General features: G+C 45.3%; 1 protein-coding gene across 1 annotated transcript in view; it reads left to right on the top strand.

Moving 5' to 3' along the window:
* Positions 1-15,795: 15,795 nt before the first annotated feature.
* The window catches only part of PRR5 (proline rich 5), a 57,307-nt gene continuing 52,332 nt past the window's right edge, over positions 15,796-20,770 (top strand). The window contains exon 1 of the mRNA XM_008919372.3: positions 15,796-15,934. The gene's annotated coding sequence lies outside the window, so the exon portion shown is untranslated. The remainder of the gene's footprint in view (positions 15,935-20,770) is intronic.

Genomic DNA, 20,770 nt, shown 5'->3' with positions numbered 1-20,770 from the left:
TATAGAAGCCATCAGGATTAATGAACAGCTCTGTAAATGCATATGAAAAAAATGCAAGATCAGTAACAGAACTCAATGTGGCACCTAATCTCAGAACAAAAGTGATAGGTAGTGGCTAAAAATAGTATTTCCTCTTTCAACAATAGAGTTAAATATTGCAATGGATGTAAACTGCAATAAGGTGGATGGGTCCAGAGCTGGAGGCTTGATCACTTGTGCCTGCTGACCATTCGACCTGGTTCTTTATGATCCTTTAAAGTATCACTCTTGCATGTGTGTTTGGTAATAAACCACAAATGCAACCCAAAAAGCTGGTGTTTAAAGGGAGGACTGGAGGTTCTGCTGCTGCAGCACAGAGGCACTGTAATTTCTAGAATGTGTTCTGATGCCGTGGAGCTCAGCACAAACTGCTGAGCCGTGCCCGGGTCTGCGCGAGCGGCTGGTCCCACGTGTGGGCAACAACAACATCCTCCCACCAGCAGGAAAACCAGGAGCTCTGGTTCTGATCCCTGAGCCTGTTTGAAGTGGTCCAGCGTCACTGCTCGAGAGATGCCTTCGTAATAAGGTCAGTGAAAAACTCGCCTCTCCAACAGCCCTGTCACAGCCTCTCAAGGAACTGTTGAGTTATGAGAGCTGGTAGTTATCTGCCTTCATCTGTGCCCCGGGACTCATTGACACTGAGCACAAAGAGCAGGAGCAGATGACAAATCCTTGGCCAGCAGCACATCCTCTGCGAGGTGTTTGCTTCTCCCCTGGTTCCTCAGGATACCACTGGCAAGTTTGGGGTGTGGATAGAACAGTGATTAATTATCTAGTGCTCATTTAGCCCTTGGAAGATGGAAAATACTAGGTGGGGATGATTTGAATCAAGTGCTGTTATTCCCTGCTATTAAAGAAATTGCTTGCCTGCTCTGCGTCTCAGGTTGGAGTCGTAGGCGATTTTAAAGCATTATTTAAACTGTGGTTTAGGTTTGTTTAGATTTGTTTTAGCAGAGGGGCCTGGGAAAGCTTTCTGTAGGAAAAAATAATAGGTAAAGATTTTCTTGTTTCAGCCTTGTTCTTTTTTTTAGTAGTTGCAAAATCTCTGTGTTAGGGAAGGAGGAAAAGGGAGTTGAATGGAACCGAGAGAGGAGCTGTTGTGTGAGGTAAAATTCTGATATTGTTCTCACATGCCACCCTGCAAATACATTTGCATTTAAAATTTCCAGGCGAGCCGAAGCGTAGGACCGGTGCAGAATGCTAAACAAAACCTGACAGCTAACTCTGAAAACACCACACAGCCGGGCTGGGCATTCCTTTGCTTGGACAATTGAGTTGGAAATCTGTTTCTTTTAATGATTATGGATCTGAAACAGAGTCTGACAAAAATGAGATGTCAGTTCTATTCTGAGCTGTTTTCAGCGGCAAGATGTTTACTTTCTGTCACGTTTCCCTGTGACTGTTTGAAAACTCCCAGGAACTGTAAACCCCAAACCCCTTTCTGCCCATCAGATAGCCACAATATCCTCCTTTGTGTCGCTCAGGCTGAAATTCAATCTGCTTGGGAGGCCGAGGAGTGGTTTGGGGCACAGTGGTGATCCCAGAGGTGTTGGATATCACCCCAGAGGTACCCTTATGTTGATGGTGCGAGCAGACAAAGCAGCAGCTCTTTTGGGGAATGTGGTGAAGCTTCTCCTGCACCAGAGTAAAGCATTTCTGCTCGGGGTGGTGTGATAGAGGAGCTGGGGCGATGCCAACTGAGGAGGGAACAAAGCTCAGTGGGTTTTACCTTTCCATGTGTGAAACTCGTGTGTCTGCAGTTATTGGCAATAAGCTGTCCCTGGGCAGGCAGAGCACTGGTGCAGAACAATCTGAGGAGACTGAGGAGTGGGACTGGGAAAAGCAAATGAATGATGGGTTAAGGTGTGAACGGGGTGTGAAGGAGCACCCGCAGTCACGGGGCTGGAACAAATGGAGGGCCCGTGGTCGGGCAGGGCTGCAGGGAAGCAGTGACACCACACAGCTCACTTGGCCGTGATATTCCAGTTAGGAATGGAAGGATAACAAGCTTTATATGTGCAGTGTAGGTGCATCTGGCTCCCTGGCTTAAATATGGGACACCTGCCCTTCCAAAGTTTCTGAGGGAAGGGAAAGAGCTGCTCAGGAGAGCAAAGGGGCATTTCTGGGGAGTGATTGAAAATGCTTAACATAGATAATCTAAGAAGCAAAGACACCAGCACTTACAGGTGTGGGTGCTCAAAAGATAATCTCTTAGCCTTTGCAAGAGGGTGCAATTAGATTTCACTTAGAGAGGGTAACTTGAACATCAAGACAAGCTGCTTGGAGTGAAGCTAAATAATCTTCCCTGAAAAATGCTGGTTGGGTTGTGGTCAGGGCTGTGTAAAGCTCACAGAGAGCCCTGGAAGATGTTCTGCAGGGCTGGTGGCTCAGGGTCACATCTCCCCTGGCCTAGTGCCCGGGGGTCAGGGTGGAGGTTTTGGAAACAAGGCTCTGGAGTCAGCAGGGCAGCTCCTCTGCTCAGCTGCCCACTGTGGTCTGCTGGAAGGGAGTCATTCCCTGCTGCCTCCTGTGTGGAAGGAGATGGACTGGATGAAGGAATAAATATTATTCCATCCTTAGCTGCCGATCCAGGAGATATTTGATCACTTATCTTGCTGGCAGCAGACACTTGGGCCATTATAGTTTAAAACAAATGCTGTTCTGATCATGCAGGGAGGGAATATGGGAGTAGGGAAGTGATGGAAGGCACTCCTGGGGTGAGCTCAGCAGGCCAGGCTGGAAATATTGCTGGGTTTGCATTGACTCTGTTAATTTGTGTCCTTGGACCCATGTGGGATTCTCCTCTGGAGGAAAAGTTGGAAAGCAGCAGGCTCAGGGTGTTTTCCTGCTTTACATTCCAGCCATTACTGGTGGGAAAAAAAAATTAATGGATATTCTTGGATATTCTTGCTTCTTCCTTTGCTGAGTCTAGACACAACACTGAGTTCTTGCTTAAGTTAAAGGGTTGTGCAGCTCTGCTGAAGTTGTAGGTGATGCATACAGGGATTGGAAGGGCTGAGGGCCATGATCCAAAATGTGGGAGATGCTGCAGCTTTGAGTCAGGCCCAGCAGGTCTTCAGTCCAAGGTCTCACCTTTGCTTGTGCTTGGAATGAATCACTTTCTTTGGGGTTGAGTTATTTTTTAGAATGTGGTTCCAAGAATATAAAGATGTTGCGATTTTGAACTTAATTGTTTTGTTATGGTGCTGCTGTGTGCTGGTTTTCTGCTTTCATATTCAAGGTGGGTCAGCTCATGAGAAGCCTGATGGGACCCCTGAGTGGTTTGGTGCCATAATGTGCCATCTTTCCTCCACTCGATTTCTCGTTGTATCCCAGAATAAACCAGAGTTATATAAGTTAGACATGCTCTTCCTGCAGAACAGGTGGAGTTATAAGGGCTCCAAGATGGTGTGTTGTTGCTAGATAGGGAGGAGTATTTTTATTCTGACTCACAGTGGCTGCTTTAAAAGTTGGAGACTGTTTGTCTTCAGCATGAATGGTTTATTGGAGGGCAGGCAGGGAAAACATTGAAAAGCATTTACAGAGCTGGCTTAAGGATGAGCCTCTTTTAATTAAGTGTAACTTGAGTCTCAAAATTTCCTCATCTGGTGACTTGGTACAAGGTTTTCACTTCCTGTGTTGTCCATTTGATGTGGAGATTTAGAAGAAAACTGTGAAATTTTGTTGTCTTGGTTGCAAAGGAGATCAGAAAGCTGAGAGAAGTTAAGTGATCTTCCAGAAAGTGTGTTAACCCAGCTTGGATGTGCTCATCCAGCCTCTCTGTAATCCAGTACTGCTGGTTTTCCTTTCACCACTGTATTAATTTTTCTTTCTGTAAAATATTCTGGTGAGGTTCTCTCCAGGAAGAACAGAGGGCCACTTCTTATTCCTTTGATTATCTACTTATATCCTGATCTGCAGAAATACCAGCAAACTGCATTTGGTGATTTTTCATTGATTACAGTGAGTAAATTAATTTCATATCCAGTTTTCCCTCTAAGAGGAAGCACCCACTGCTGTCTGCATAGGTGTGACTTGGGTTTGTAGCATCAACTAGTTTTTAAAAATATGGGCCCTAAGGATCCTGCACAGAGCCTTGGTGCACCCCTGGCTGCTCTGTGGTGGTGACCACGACTTTGTGCTCGTGGGTTTGTTTGTTTGTTTTGCTGGGGTTTGTGGTTGTTTTCTTTCTCCAAGTTTATTTCCATTTTTGCCCCGGAGGACTAGGCAAAGGCTGCTGTCAGTGGGTTATCAGACTTAACAGATGATTGGTTTGGCTTGGCATGACAAAACCACTCCTCCTAAATAAAGTTCCTGGTATGAATTATCCTGTAGTGTGTCCTATCAGGGAGGTCTGACTCACTCCAAAGTGCCAGGAAAAAGACATTCTTGTAGTAATTCTGGCATCCCTGAAGACAGAAAGTATTGGAAAATTTGAGAGTCTCATAAAATATCCAAACCAGTTTTGTATAACTGAGAAACAGCTTGGAAGGTTCAGATAAGAAGCCAGATGTTGGCCCCAGCTAGTGAGATTTGCTTGCATGGCTCACATTTGGCATTACAGCATCCTTCCCAAATTAATTCTGTAATGCATAATTCCAGCACGAGTCGATTTTCCATTTTATTCTGCATGACTTTTGTTCATTTATCATTATTAAACAATTTCCTGGAGATACTCAGGCTTAAGTGTGTGTTTTGTATGACTACCAGAATTGTCTACAGTTACACACACAGGAGAGAAAATACTAATCCAGATTAAAAGATGAATTTTTCCCATCTGCAGCACTGTCTATACTTTGTTAGAGTCATCAGGGACTTCTCAGTTTACCTGAATATTTGATTTGAAGAATGATCCCCAGCCAGGAACAAGATGCAAGGTTTATGCTTAGCATCTTCACATACAATAAATTCTTCTGCTGTTTTTAGGGTCAAGTTCTTAACATTGGTAATACACTCCTGGCGTCATCCCTTTTGACTTTTTTTTTTTTACTAGGAAAAGAATATTTATTAGCTGATTTAAATTCAGTTCATTTCCCTTTCATGGAGCTTTTAACAATGTTTAATGAGAGATGCAACTGAATTGCAGATCCTGTTATCTCCCTCTGAATACTGTTGAGGTCTTTCCTAAACTCCCATGAAGGTTTCTTGGTCGTTCTCATTTTAATCCCGGCTCTCATAATTATTTTGTAGCACATGGGAAGTTCTAGATGCTAATAGATGCTAATTCTGGTAGCCTTTGTCATGCTTATTTAACAAATAGTTCCAGTCCCTCATTTATCTGCCTTAGTTGTTTAGTGATGATTTTTTTTCTGCCTTTAAGCCCCTGGGTTGAGGCACCAAGACCACCCTGTGTTAGGCAGAGCAGAGACACGAAACTAAGTGCAGACCCTGCCCTGCACGTTAACACTTGCTTTTTATGACTAAATGAGGGGAATTCCTCTTCATTACCTGGTACTCAGACCTCTCCAGACACTCAGTTGTCTCTTTAGCAGCATTTAGAAAGTAAATCTCCAGTTTAGGGGGGAAAAGAACTAAAACTGAGCGCCACTCTTGCCAGAACAATCCTTGTGCTGCTGGAAGCTGTAAGAATTTAAGTTCGTAGAGACTACCCATGATCTGTGTGTTTAGGCAAAAATGTGGTGCTCCTTCCTCTCCTTCCTGCTTTGATTTTCCTCTCATTCAAGCAAGGGGGGTGATGAATGCTTGGGAGGAATGTGTCCCTCCTGTTTGTCTTCTTTGCTCGCCTTCTTTCAGCAGCTTCTCCATTCAGTGTTAAACAACAGGAGAAGAAAAACGCTTAAAAAATAAAGATATTCTGTTGTCAGCCTCGTCATGTGAAAGAAGGATGTTCTGCTTCCCCCACAGGTGGGCAAAGTAGAGAAGTTCCTTGCTGGCCCTAAAATCTGTGGTGGCAGGAAGAATGAGAAAAGCAGATTGAAATTGCAGATCACTGCATGGCTGAGCACAAGCTCCTGTGGCTGGAGCTCTGAACCCTTTGGAGGCTCCAGCCTGGAGTGGGTTTGGTAGGCAGCAAAGGTTCAGAATTAACTGAACTAGGCTCCTTCCTAAACATTCCTTGTTTTTCCTTTGGTTTTCCACGCAGGTGCTCATCTGCACAGGGATGGATGTGGGTGAACATGCAGACACGTGGTGGGTGGCAGATGGCTGAGCCCCTGCTCTTGAAACAGTGAGCACCCCTCTGCAGGTTTCACGTGTCCTCCCTAGAGCCTGCTGCAGCCTTGTTTGGGGAATTAAATGGAATATGACTCCTGGAAGGACACATTGGGTGTCTGGGTGATGTCTTTCTCATGCTGACACAGCTGGTGGAAGAAGTGTGTGGGGCTTGCCCTTCCTTTGGGCCAGGAAAAGGCACGTCCAGACAGACCCTGGATGGCCCCTGTGGGGTGATCCCATCAGCATCAGCTGCTGGGAGGGTTGGCTGTGGCTTTGAACAGCTGGGACACATCCATGAAAGCTCCTTCCTTCATGCTCTTACAGGAATGTGGAGAATGCTGCATGGTCACAAGCCCAGTGGAACAGCTGACAGGCACATCTTTGGGGTTCCTGCTCTCTCAACCTGAGCTTTCCAAAGCCTGGCAGGATATATCTGATACCTCAGATACATTCTGAGTCCTGAAGACCTTAGAATGGCTTTTTATCCAGGAGCCCTGCTGAGCAATATTCACATAACTGGGGGCAGGATCCCCCGTGGTTTGAGCTTTGGGTGTGACCCGACTCTCCACCACTGGATGATCCCATATGAAGTCCAGAGGTGGGCTGTGGCTTGGGGTGGTCACAGTGATTAGGAGAACTCCTGGAGGGGCATGAGGGAGCTCAGGCAGCCATTGCTACTGCTTGGGCTGCCCCAGAGCTCTGGGCACACATTCAGAGACCCCAGGCAGAAGCAAATAAAAGCCATTTGCTTTGGTTCCCCCCACACACACACCGATTTTTATTTATTTTTTTCGAACTCCTGCATCTGCTGCCTTGACAGTGTCCTGCCTGCCCCTACAAATGAGACAGCAACGGAGCAGATTTGTTAAGCTGATAAAGAACAGGAAGAAACTGTGGATTTAGTGGAATTTGAAGACAGTTCAGGCCACTGAGCAGCCCAGCATGGTGTGCTGGAATAAAGTGCTGGGAGATGATGCCCTTGGTCAGGGTGAGCAAAGTCACAGGGGGTGTTTGAAGTGAAGAGAGACTTGCTTATGTTTTAAAACCACCTTGTTTTGCTGACCACAGCAAAGCCCCCCTCTTCCTGCTGTGGGAACAAAACCTTTAGCATGCTGGTGCTGCAGATCCCTCTCAGACCAAGACTCAGTTTAGCTCCTAATTTATTGTGTTTTTTGCTTACTGAGAGGAGGTTAAATGGATTGTGGTGCTTTGGGTGGTGACAGGAGATGTCTGGGAATGGTGACCCTGGTGTTGCAAACAAATCTCAGTGCTCATGTCTTGCTTTGCAGGTGGTGAGCCAGGGCTTGGACTGTCGTGCTGCAGGGTTGGGGAAGTTCTGGAAGGAATTATAAGTGCAGGGTTTACATGAACACATGTGAAGTCAGGGGATGCCTGTGCATTTACAGTAGCCAAAGGTTTCTATTACTTAGCACTGAGTTTTTAGCTGTAGCAAAAGTGTAAATGTGTCAACTGGCATGATCCAGGAATTAATGGACAAATACATCTCAGGCTTTGCTGTGACTGAACCACCAGCCATCCTGCAGGAAGAGCTTTCAAATCCCACTCTGCTTGGCCCATGGGCAGGGTTTCCTCCCTCCCTTTCTTTGCAGCTGGTGAGCCAAACCAACCTCACACCTGCCTGCCATTCCCCCCCAGCTCTGCCAGTGCCAGCCAGCTGTGCAGCAGCAGTTGCCTTCCGTCTGGGGTGAGGACAAATTGCCAGGACAGAGACTCAGGAAGTAATTAGAAGGAGAATTTAATTTGCTCTTCAGGCACGTTGAGGTCTAAGTAGCTCTCCTTCCCCCTCCCCGACCAAAGAATTGGAGGGGGGGAGGTGGAGAAAAGAAAATTATAGGAGGGAAGTAGAGGGAGGAAGGAATCGAGCTGCGTCCTCACCATCTGTGCACTTGGGCTGGTGCAGCTGCTCTGCCACTGACACGCTGCTGTGTCTGAACCCAGCCCAGACAGGCAGATGACCCGTGTTGTGAGCACAGATCACCGAAGATTAATGCTGGTAAATAGCCTGGTCACAAAAAACTACCCCAAGGCAGAGCCTCCAGTGGCTTGAAACCTTTAAAGGCTTGAAACCTTTAAGTATCCTCTCCCTTTTATCTCGTTTCTCACTTCTCTTCATCGAGGATTTTCTCAGAATTCGGGAACCAGGCAGAATTTCAACACACATGGTTTTTCTGGATGGAATCCCATACCTCTGAATGCAGCACAATCAGTTTTGGAACATGAAAAGGTTATCTAGAAGCAAAGGGGAATGGCCAGTTGGAGCTGTAAGTGGGACTACTTCAGTGCTTAAAATTAGTTAAAGATGGGTTTAAATGCTTCATTAGCTCAGGGCCTCCATCTGCTGCCTGGGGCTGCCCAGTGTGTGACAGTCCCAGCTCGGGGGGCGTGTGGACAACGCCCTCCTTTTATTTGTGAGGAGAATGCACTCTGCAACAAGTGCTGTGGAGAACAGGCAAACACTGAGTGCAGGGTAACAGACCCAAAACTAACCAAAAACGCCGAGGGTGTAGTGTGCTTTTGTGCATGGCTTCAGGTACCTCTGTTGGAATCTCACTGGGCAGGCAAGAGGTGTCTGAGGGGTTCCCCCAGCACAGGGTGTGTGGAGTCCACCTTTCCTCTCCCAGAGCCACAGGCTCTTTGGGGTGGTCTCATAACAGCCTGGGTCCTGATCCAGCATCTGTTGACAGCAATAGAAGAATACCTTGTGTACCCAATATAGAAAAATCCAACACAAGGCTACTTCTGATACTCCTCTCCTGGTGTTACTAACGATGACAGAAATTTTCCAGAGATTAGTCACTGCCAAGTGCCCCTTCCCGAGCCTGAAGGACCATTTGGGCAGTTGTTAATCCCTGAGAATAGCTCTGCAACTGAGTTATTGCTGAAAAACTGGATATTTGTTTGGATGCTCAAGGTGTCTCTCGTAACTGTTCAGAGGTGATGATGAGATGACAGTTTTTACATCCCTGCTGTTTGCACTGTAGCACTATAAATTAGTGATGGCAGGACACAGAAAGAGGAGTTGGATCCAGGTGCTTTTTGTCCTGTAATGGCTGCTACTTCACTTTACCTCTTGTTTTTGAAGTCAGTTTATTTCCCACAAAACCTTTCCCTCCACGGTGCCTCCAGCACACCAGGTCCTGACTTTGCTGCACAGTTTATCCAGTGATGGAGCATTGATGGAGCCATACACTTGCCAACTTCAGTGTAAGTCCAAGCCCAATACATCTCCACAAACTTTGTCAGCTAAGAGGTGAGGGACCTGCTCTGTCTCCTCCCCCAGTAATTTATCCTCTGATATCCAGGCGTGTCATCCTCACTAGAGAGGAGTCAAATACTGCTTTTATACCCTTTTCTCCCAATATTCCCCAGGGGCTCAGGCAGCAGTGTGTGCTTTGAGAATGGCAGCAGATGCAGGCTGTGGAGCTGTATTCTCATGTTTCTGGGTTTCCTCAGGAAGCTTTTGACTAAGCAGCTGCTGCCTCGTGCAGAGTCACGATCTGAGTCTGAGAGTGTAGTAGAAACGTCAGAGGAAATATAAGAAGTTGCTGCCTGCAGCTATTTGCTACCTTTCTTCCAAATCTGCAGGGCTGGTGGAGCAGAAAGGATCTCAGTATTGCATCTGGCAGCTTCACCGGATCCTCACCCCCCTTGGCACCACTGGATTTGCACAGGGACAGTAAAACACAGCCCAGGGCCACCCTTGCTTTGGCAGAGCAGGGAGGGGCAGGAGGGGTAGCAGTGTCATCATTTCTTAAATCTCTCTTTGCAGGCTGGGAAACCATTTGTAATGAGCTTAGGATGAGCTGCCTACTTATTATTCTTATTAATTTTTTCCCTGTTTCCCTCTCGTTATTAAATGCAAGTGACAATTACTTCTGCTTTCAGGATTCCTGACTGTGGAGTGCTGTCTGTGTAAGGATTGGACTCTCTTTTTATCCTTTTTTTTTCCTCTTTCCCTGCAGTCCTAGCAGCCATGGGAATGGAGGATTCCAACATTTCCCATTCCTTTTGCCCAGCCCGTGCCACCCAACCACAGTTTTTCTTTGCAGCCCAGGCCTTGTGAGCATCTCTTGTAAAACTCCACTGCAGGTTCTGCATATGTCTCTAGTCTGGTGCCAGTGCTGGCTCTGTGATCCCTACAGTGGCCATGAGTGACCCCAGCTCTGCTCTAAAAATAGACCTGTGAGAGGTGTGTGCCTGAAGGGTGCTGAGCCAGCAGCTTGGTGTTTTGAGTAGAGATGCCCAGGATAACGCTGGTGAGCCTCAGAGCACGTTCAGCAGAGCCTGCAGATGTGGGAAAAGGGGCAGATAAAGTTGTCAAGGGGGTTTGTGGGTTGGGACTTTGTCATTCCTTTTTTTTGCCACAAATCCTTGCTGCCTTGGAAGTCACTTCTGGCTCTGCTCTGTTGTCAGGTGCCTCTCCCTCCCTCTCCTGATGCTCCATCCAAAGCTGGCCGTGCCAGGAGCCATGGGGTGGGATGAGGAGGGTGAGATTTGTGACTCAGTTGCCCAGGATCCACCAGTCTCTTAATCTCTCTGTTGTTCCAAATAGGAAGCTGCTGTCTGTGGCAGATGTTTTTCAGGTTGCTTTGTGTGGTCTGGCAGCTCTGCAGGCAGGGGCTGGAGAGGGGCTGGGGCAGGGTGGCTGTGGGCAGGGCCTCCCCCAGGTGCAGGAATTGCTTATAAATAGGGGGGACACGTTGAAATGTTCCCTTTTTTTGTTTTCCCACCTCCCACAGTTCTTGGGAATGAGGAAGGAGGCCACTGAGAAATGTTGGCATTTCAGTGGAAAGCAAAGGCAGCTGAAGTGGAATGCCTGCTTTCTTTTATTTTTTTGGGGGTGGTGGGGAGAGAAATGCTGCTGCAGAGATACTGCAAAGCTGCTGTGCAGAGAATCCTGCCTGGATTTGTTCAGTTCTCGAATTGAGGGGTAAAGCAGTTTGACAGTTCCTGTGCCTGAGATTGCCTGAAGTGACTGAGCCAGCAAAGGAGACCCAGCAGGGGCTCAAGTGAAATTCTTCCAAAATGCTCTCGTTTACACTCAGTGCTTCCTTTTCCAGTAAAACCCTTCAAATGCTGCTTCAAAAATTCATGAGTTTGAGTGCTTTAATGGAAGCAAAGGAGAGACTTTTCTGTCTCATCCTTAAAAAGCCTGTGGAAAGTTCAAAGGGAACTTTTAGTGTTTAGTTTTGCTGCACTCACCCATCCAAGAACTCTTCTCCCTGAGTTAACCTGAAGCTTTAATGCTGTGTTGAAATCACTGTGGGATGTTGACTTTCACGTGAGCCCTGTAAATGGGCAGCCTGTTAAACAGGGCACCAGTGTGAATTTAGTTTAAAATGATACATGCTATAGGATTTTCCAGTCTTTTTCCTGCTGAAATTGTTGAATATTTTACTGTGATTTTCATTAAGGCAGAGCCATCCCTGGAATTGTTCAAGAGAGACTGGCTTTACATTTTCAGTTTTGTTTTTGGTATGTTCTAGCTTTTTCTTTGTCACCACAGAGTTAAAGTCAACACTTTTTAATGCAGAGCTTTCTGCAACTTTTTCATCTGGCTTCTTTCAAGAGTAACACCAAGGGTTTTCAGGAGAAATTGTTGCCTTTAGGTTTTGATCTTCATTAGTTTATGTCCTCGGAGATATAAAAGCAGATTAAGTGCCACTATTGCAGCAGAAAAGAAACTCAGCAATACATGCAGCAGAAATGGGCTGTCAGCAAAAAAAAAAAAAAATCAGCAGTGAGAAGTCAGCCTTAAAAACAATCTAATTATTTGTCTGAGGTACAATGTTGCCCCAGGGAAAGTCAACAGGAGCTTTTCTGTGGCCAGAACTCATCAGAATCCATCCTTTAGTTATAAGTTGAAGCTACAGTTGAGCTTTAATTCCATTAGAGGAAATTTTTTTTTTAAAGGAGAAAGATCAAGGAAGGAAAGTCCAGAAGACATAGTGCCATCTTTTTATATCTGGCAAAAAAAGGAAGAAAAAGTCCTTCAGAGGTTGAAAGGTTTTGGGAAGCCAGGGATAGCACAGGCTGAACCCTGTGGTTCTGCCTGTTGGGACCAGTTGTAGACTGACCAGTGAAATGGCTGGGGAGGGGATGGCCAAGAGCACAAAAGGCCTCTTGCTTCATAGCCTGAAATAAAGCTCAGCAAGCCCAGAGGAAAATCTGCACGTATGTAACCGGAGGAATGAAGCCAAGAGCACAGATGGTGCATTTTACATTCATGGCTTTGCACTTCATTCTTCACGGGCACTTTTTTTCCCCACACTTCTGGTTGATTGAGCTGAGCTGGTGAAATCCTGAAAGAGGTGAGCAAGCCTTTGCAGTTCCCAGCCATGGCCGTGCTGCCCTCTCACTGCAGCCCCAGAGTAAAACCTTCCAGTAGGAGAAGGTCCTTGCTGGTGCTGCCATGGGTTTGAGCAGCCAGCCCTGGATCACCCGCCGGGCTGATTGGCCTTTAATTGCAGTCACCAGTGCTTTGATTCTTGGCTTGGACCTTTGTGGGCACTGAAATTATAGAGCTTATTTGCTGGCCACTCAGGGCTGGAGTGAAAGACATGCACAGTAATACCCGAAATTAGAGTCCGTGTGACCGATTCCTCGGGCTGGAGCTGCCTGAGCAGTGGGTGATAAGTGGGGCAACTCTGTCAGCTCCACTGAAATGCTGATTTACAGCAGCTCTCCTTGTCAGTCCTGAGGAGGAGCTGACATTCCCTTCACTGAGCAAGCTCATGCTGTGTGAGAAATCAAATTTCACCCGCAGTCACAAATAAATTAATTTTAAAATGCAGTCACTTAGAAAGGGAGGGCAGTTGTATTATTTGTCATGCACTTGTGAGGAATGATCCTGCGTTTTACCCTTTGTTTTTTAATACTCTCTAACATTTGGACAACTCTCTACCAGGAGTAGCATTTTGATTTTGAACAAATTCCCAAACAGCTGTTGTGTTTTTTTTTTTCAAGTGGCATCAGCAGCCAAGAATCATCTGCTGCATCTTTTCCTCCTCTGCCTCATGTGTGGAACATCCCTGGAAATGACACTGCCCTGTGGCTCAGAGCAGCTTGAGATGAATCTGGACTTTGTGGCAGCTTTAGGGTCCAAGACCCTCCAGAGTCAGGTTTTTTTCCATGCTGGACAGGAGGTCTCTAAAGCTACAACCTGATGCTTTTGCCTGCAAAAGTATTTTGGGTCCTTCCCAGTGGTTCTGCTCAGAGACTCGTGTTGCTGCTTTCCCTGTGTTCAGGTGGAGGGGTTGGTAAGCAGTGTGTGCCTGAGGAAACTGGAAAGCACTTCTGGAATTCTGCCTCTGGGAGATGCCTGGTTTAAGGCATGGCATCAGTACTTGATAACAAATGAATTCTTCATTTGCTTTATCTGCCAAAGTAACGCACTGATTGCTCAGCAGGAGTGAGGAATATGCTTAATTACAGTGTACAGCAGCATCATGGGTTGGTTTTTTCAGGCATTTTCTTTTTTTTCCCCCAAACCTATAAATAGTTTAAGATATACAGGATATTAGATGAAAGCAAGATAAATGTAATTCACACATTTTTAAAAAAATCATAATTTATCCTTCGTGCTTGCATTGGTGGAATGGCTGAGCTTTGATCATCAAAGTTAGGTTGGTTTAAGTAAAAAAGGCAGTGGAATTTCATTCTGAAATGACCCCCTTATATCCTGAAGAATAGCACTGTGATGTAGTTTTATTATCCTGACTAATCAAATTATCACAAGTTATAGGCAAAATGGAGGATTTTTTTTTGTCTGCTGGCACAGAAATGTCAAAGCACAATCTCCAAGCAAAACAGTATTTCCATATCCATAGGTATCCAATCTTCTGGGAACTGATTAACTATTATTGCACTGTCTGTCCATAATATCTGTCTAAAATCAGTGGGATTTCTCATATACTTTCAAGCAGAAAATGATGAATCTTGTTCAGTTTGCCTTTTAACCAGGGAGGGGGGGAAAAAAAGCCAAAACTGATTATAAGACTCACAGAATTACTGGGGTTGGAAGGGACCTCTGGAGATCATTCAGTGACACAGGAACTCGTCCAGGTGGGTTTGGAAAGCCTCCAGAGAGGGAAACCTGTTATTTTGGGTGTGTGCTTTGAAAGGATCCACTTCCAGCTGAGATCAGTGGATCTTTTGGAAGCCCTCAGTGTCCTGACCACTCTGGGAGTTGCCAGGCACTGCCAGTATAAACCCAGCTCCATCAACAAAGCTCTACCCTGATAGAGCTTGTTTGCTTAAGGCAGTTTTCCATGTGCTGGTGCCACATCCAGCTGTGTCCACAGGAGTTTTTGCTGGCCTGGTGTGCCCACACCCAGCGTACCACGCTCACATCTTGTGCTTTCGTCTACATCCCTCGTCTCAAATCCGTCCAGGTGTCACCTCCCAGGTGCCACTGAGAGGTTGCTTTCCCTGCCTTGCCCCCAGGTGCCCAAAGCAGCAGTTTGTGGCCCTGCATCCTGCAGGCTGGGGGTGATGGCCCCGTTTCTGCTCCCGGCTGAGCTCCTGAACACGCTGCAGGCAGAAAAACCCAGCTCCACACAGCTCTGCCTCAAAGCAACACCTAAAATGAGTGGTAACAGAGTGAAGCTCAGACAAAAGGTGGGAGTATAAGGGGATTATTCAGTTTTCTCAAGCACAGCAAAGATTAACCTTAAAATACATATTTTTGCACTCAAGCTGTGACATCCTTGGGAAGTGGGTCTGAAACGCCACGAAACGAAAGCAAGAGTGGTTTGTGCCCAGGGTGAACTGAGCCAAGCAGGACAGCTCTACATCTCTAGTTAAATTTAGCAGTGTGTTACTAATGCCTGTGCAAAGTGCAAGGCATGGAGAGCTGTACTCAGAATGTGGATGCATGTGAATACCACTGTGTATATGTATGTATATATGTATGTGTGTGTATAGAGTTTTTTTCCTAATAGTGTTTCATATTTATTGATTAAAAAAAATATTTAAATTATGAGGATGTTTGTATTCAAGTCACATAATTCTAAATTCCTTGCTGTACCAAGTTACCCACTCTGGTGTTTTTGTTGTGTTAACAGTCATCTTAGAGAGGCACTTCAAGACCAGAGCAGGGCAGGCAGTGACATTGCAGCCATAATTTGAAGCCCTAGAGAAAGAATTTCCAGTATTTCCAGATGATGCATTTAAGACTTTTGTGGGCCTTCCAGGACAGCTACTCTCCAAAGTTGACACAGCAGATCGTGCAGCATATTTCCAACCTCTTCATGTCACCTCCTTAGTGCTGGAAGACAGAACCACTTGCACTGTGTGTGCTCTTGGAAACTCTCTTACTCCTTTAGTGATAAGTGTAGCCCTCAGCGTTGGTGCCAGCTAATTGCTCCCCCCGAAGAAAATAAAACAAAGGGGAAAAGTGCAAGAAGAAATATTTGTGTCAGTGATGAGGTGGAACAGCACTGATTATCCTGCTTATTTTACTTCTTTGTGTGCCATTAGGGGGGTATCAGTGCACTCTTGAACCACATTCTAGAATAGCAATATTTGCAATGCTGCTTTTCTCTTCATCTCTTGTTGCAGAGCTGCCTTTTTTGCCAGGGGCTGAATTTTTTTCAACCAGTTTGTGTCGCCTGTCAAGAATTTTCATGTGACTCTCGGAAACCTGCTGGAAAGTCTGCCCTTTTTGCTATTCAACCCCGTTTTCTTCTCCCTTTAGCAGGTAAGCTCATGTTTCTGTGACATTATTTGCAACTGGAAAACGTTTCCAATTTCAGACACCTGCAGAGTTTTGTTGGACTCAGTAGGGTTAATGCCTCTCCTCCAGAATTTCCCCCAAACCCACTGCCATAGGGAAATATGTGAATCACAATGCAGCACTCTGGGGTTTTTAGCATCAGTGCATGTCAGCCTGCATCCCTCTAGCTCTGGTACAGCTTAAAAACATGGTGTGCATGGACTTTCAGCTGGGAGTCTATTTACAGCTGAATCAGGATTGTGAGCAAGCCATACAGAAAATTGCTCGAATTTCTGCTGTCTGAGAGGAGCCTCTAAATAACTTCCATGTCCCTGGGGGGAAAAAAAGCCCTGAAGGGGAGGGCCAGGGTGGGTGATGGGAGAGCTTGGGTGTCACCCAGCACGGCGACCTCGAGCTGCAGAGAGGGTTGAGATGCTGTTCCCCGAGATCCCGGTGAGTGCTGCAGGAACAGATGAAGGCTGGCTGTGCACTGGAGCATGGGAGGGATTCTCCAGTGACCTGGGGATGATTGATGGTCCGTGGGTGTGGCAGGAAGGGGCACTGAGCAGCCGAGCAGGAGGAATATCTTCCCCAGCTGCAGCTGTTTCTGCAGAGGGGCTTGGAAGGGCCCTCCAGAGTTCCTTCATGTTCCTCACTGGAACTGGAGTCACGTTTGAGATTGAAGGTTTTTGGGAAGGAGGAACTTTTTAAAGATTTCTTGAAATGGCTTTCAGTAAATGCTGGTAGTCATCAAAGGAGAGAGTGTGCATGGGGGTGTGCGAGTGCACTTACGTGAAAGGAAAGTAAATGTGCCTAATCTGTCTTTGGTGTTGTTCTGTTTTGCTTTTAACATCATTGTTGCATGTAGTTATTTTTTTTAGAAATCTCAGAAAACAGTTGCCAGTTTCCTCCTCCAAAAGAATTTTCTTTCTGAACATATTGAGTGGTTTATTCTCTGTTAAACACTTACTTTATTACTAAGGTGCAGGATATAATCTCTGCCACAGCTTTTTCCCTGTGTTTTTTAAGGAAAAAGGTCTTTTCTGAAGGGTTGGCTCTTGCAAACTTCTGGTTTGATTTATTTGGTGGTAGTGGATGCTTTCTGCCCAATCCATATCCAGTGGTAAATTATGGGAATTCCTGTTCTGTGCTACTTTATTGCAGTGCTAGCTGGATTTTCCTACAGCATTACTTGGTCTCATCCCAGGCTTCAAGAGTGAATGGTCCCCTATAACCTGCAGTTTGTCAGGGCCTTGCATGGCACTCACAGAGTCACAATTTGGGGTTGGAAGGGACATTAAAGATTATCTTGTTCCAACCCCCTGCCACTAGACACCTTCCACTAGCCCAGGTTTCTCAGAGCCCCATCCAACCTGGCCTTGAACATTTCCAGGGACGTGAGCAAGGCTGGGACCTGCAGCAGAACTGAGCTTGTTCTGTGACCTGGGCACAGATGTTTCAAAGTGAGAGAAAAAGGAGAGAACTCATTTTGACTTGAGCTGCACTTTTTTTTCCCTGAGGGTTTCCAGGGTGGTGTTCAGCTGCTGCTGCTCTGCGTTCCCTGGCAGGTGGGTTAAGGGCATCATCAGTAGCAGAGAGGGGGCATTGCACAGGGGGAACCTGATAGTCCCAGGTCATCAAGAATATGAGTATGGGCATTGCTTTTCTCCTTATTCCTCTGGAAGAGGTGAGGGAAGAATAACCCGGGCAGGAAATCCCTGCTCTCCCGACCCGCATTATTTCAAGTATACCCCGAAAATTTCTGCTCCTGAACTTAACAACCCTCTCTAAGACAAACACCCACATCTGCTGTTAACTGAGTTACCAGTCTACCAACTAATCTGTTCCCAAACATGAGTTCTGTCAGCAGCAGCTCCAAATACAGCTCCTGGGAGGGTTCAGCCCCTGCCAGCAGAGCTAAAAGCTGCTTTAATGCTTCACTGAAATATTTCGGAAAGCTCACTGTGAACAATCCATCTTTGTTTTGTTCGTTGTTCAACTTTTCATTCTCGGTTTTCTAAATAACTGCCCCGCAGAGTAAACAGAGAGCACACATGTAAACCTTCTGTTTTTAGCAGAGCGTTTGCAAACCATCCCACTGTAAACTGTTTATAGATTATTGTGTAATCTGTAACTGTACCGTGATGGACAGTCAGACTTCCCACCATGCAAGGAGTCATAATCAAATATCATCCCTTGAGCAGCTTACCACCACCCTGACAGAGTGTTTGCTGCCTGGAAATACCAATTCCTTCTGAAAAAAAACCCTGCCTGCCTGCTGCAAACCCAGCATTTTATAATCGCTTGGGGTTTTTTCATTGCTAAAGCCATAACTTGCTGGCAATATAGTAAACCTTAAGTGATGCTTACAGCTTGATTGTATTAAAATTTTATATTCCAACAGTGTGCATAAACCCACAAGTACTATTTGCTCTTTATTGTGGTGTGGTGTAATTTAAAGGTCTTAGGAGTCTGGCCCTACTGTAACAGAGACCATAGAAAACAGGTATTGAAGGTGCCAGGCCCCCATTAATTTACATCTGCAGGCCATGGACTCTGTAGACAGATGTACAGAGGTTTTACTTTCTGGATGTGCCCTGTATTGTTCCATGGAAATGTCACAGGTTTCAAATGAAGCACATACAGAACCCTTGGAATGGCAGGAGCCTAATCAGAAGCAGCAAAATAATAGGTTTGCCTTCCTCACAAGGGGACAGAAGTCAGTAGGAGAGTGTTGAGATAATAAAAGAGGTTTGCTGGGTCGCAGGGGATAAGCACTCATGCTTTTCATAATTAGTATTTTGAGAAGTTCCTGGCAAAGTTGTAACCCTTCGTTTGCTCCCTTTTTTTCTTCTCCTCCAAATACAAAGAGGAGATCCTGGCAGTATTTTTATTTATTGTTTAATTCTTCTTGTTCACTGCTGGGGGGTGTTAACTCTCAGCTCACCTCTCCCCTAACCCTTCAGCTGACTCCCTGGCCAGGCTGTCCCACGCAGGCTGCAAACTTTGTCCTTTTCTCTCAATCCCTCAGTGCCTTTGGTCAGCAGCAGATTCTTCTAGAAATACTGATTTAATACTTCCCAGCTTGAAATACCAGCTGAGCCTGTAAACCAAAGATAGCTCTCAAAGATTTCTTCATTGAGGGTCAGGGCATGTGCTCGAGGAAATGAAACATTCATTAGTTGGACGCCAGATTATTTACACTTGTGTAATGATCAATCAGGCAATAAGAGGCTGGGGATGACATTCTTCTTAGCTAATTTTAGATATTTACAGCTTGGGATGCCATATCCATATCTGAGCTGCTCACATTATGTTCTCCTTATAGTCAGTGGAGAGAAGAGGCACATCCCAGTGTGCCTTCCCTCGCCCAGGCTGAAATGTCCCTCCTGGGATGTGCTGAAGTGCACCCTGGACCTGCTCGGTTTGCTCCAGCAGTGAGAAATGGGTTTTTCTGCACACCTCTACTTTTCAGACCCACTTCTGATATCCATCACCTCATTTCCCAGTAGTTAGTGCTAAATGGGCTTAAGAAAAATAGAAGAACAAACTGGAGGGGCCGAACTTTATCATGGGAGTGTCTTAATTGGACCTTCGAGTTCTGACCTCCCAGGTCACTGCACTGCTGTCACTGCAGTGATTGACTCTCTTCACAGCTCTTGCAGAGAATTTAATCAAAAGGAAGGAATTATTTCAAATATTATTTCCACTTTTATTCCAGTTACTTACTTGCCATCTCACTAAAACACAGGCAGTAGTGAAGTGTAGATAAAAGCGTAAATATTTTATCTGTACAGCTACTTATCTAACATTATATAAAATAACTCAGTATAACAGCTGAAGACTTACATTTATTACATTTAACTTTGCTAAGTGAGGGTGAAAATAGGAGCTTGCATTCCTCTTTCTTCCCCAACTCCACGCAAATGCAACCCAAATAACTGTCATAGAGCTGAGCAGAGGAGAACAGGTCACCTCAACGAGGCCAGAATAATCTCCCAGAAGTTAAATAATGAGGGTTACCAGAATAAGGCCTTAAAAGGTCATGTACCTGGCACCAAAAAAAAAAAAAAATCATAATGTGGGCTTGAAAATCAGTTGGGGTTTTTTAATGTCTTTAGAATTTGGGTTCTGCATTTGAACTGAAATGGGAAATTCAGTTTATGCACTGATTGACCTTATTTTAAAATAAGCAACTTGCAGTCTTAAAGTTCTGTCTACAAACATGCCAAGAATCTGATATTTTTACAGTATCTTTTTCTCGCTAAAATATACAAAAAAATCCATGTTTCAACACCTAGCATTGATAACCAGGTAGCATTTTTTAATAAAGGTCTAAGAAAAGTGTGACATGCAAGTGGGTCCTGATCATATTTTCATTAAACCTCTTAACTAGGACTTAACAAAGTATCTAATAATGTTGGATGCCTTTGGTTTTGACTACAAAGGTTTAGTCTCTCATAGGGAGGGACAGTTTTACACTATTAAAGATTCAGCCTTTAAAAATTAATGCTCCTATACTTTGTTAGTTTGTTGTTTTGGTTTGGGTTTTTTTTAACACTACTGGGTACCAACAGTAGAGTTGGGAAGCCTTTAAAAAGAATGCTTCAAAACACGTGAACCAAGAAGATTTTTTTTTTGTTGAAAGCATCAGATTGAAAACAATGCACTACAAACTAACACTGAAACTTTTCACTCTGTTCCAGCAGAATAAGTTTAGGTGCATTTACGTTTCTTCTGACACGCTGAAATTCTTGCACTAAGCAAACCAAGGAAACCCAAATGGAGTCACTGAACCAAAAACCTGGATTCAAAAGCCAT

The sequence above is a fragment of the Manacus vitellinus genome, unplaced genomic scaffold (assembly GCF_001715985.3).
Source record: "Manacus vitellinus isolate BGI_N305 unplaced genomic scaffold, ASM171598v3 scaffold_66_pilon, whole genome shotgun sequence".
NCBI lineage: Eukaryota > Metazoa > Chordata > Aves > Passeriformes > Pipridae > Manacus > Manacus vitellinus.
Note: the sequence above shows the minus strand (reverse complement) of the source record. Positions and strands in the feature narration are given on the sequence as shown.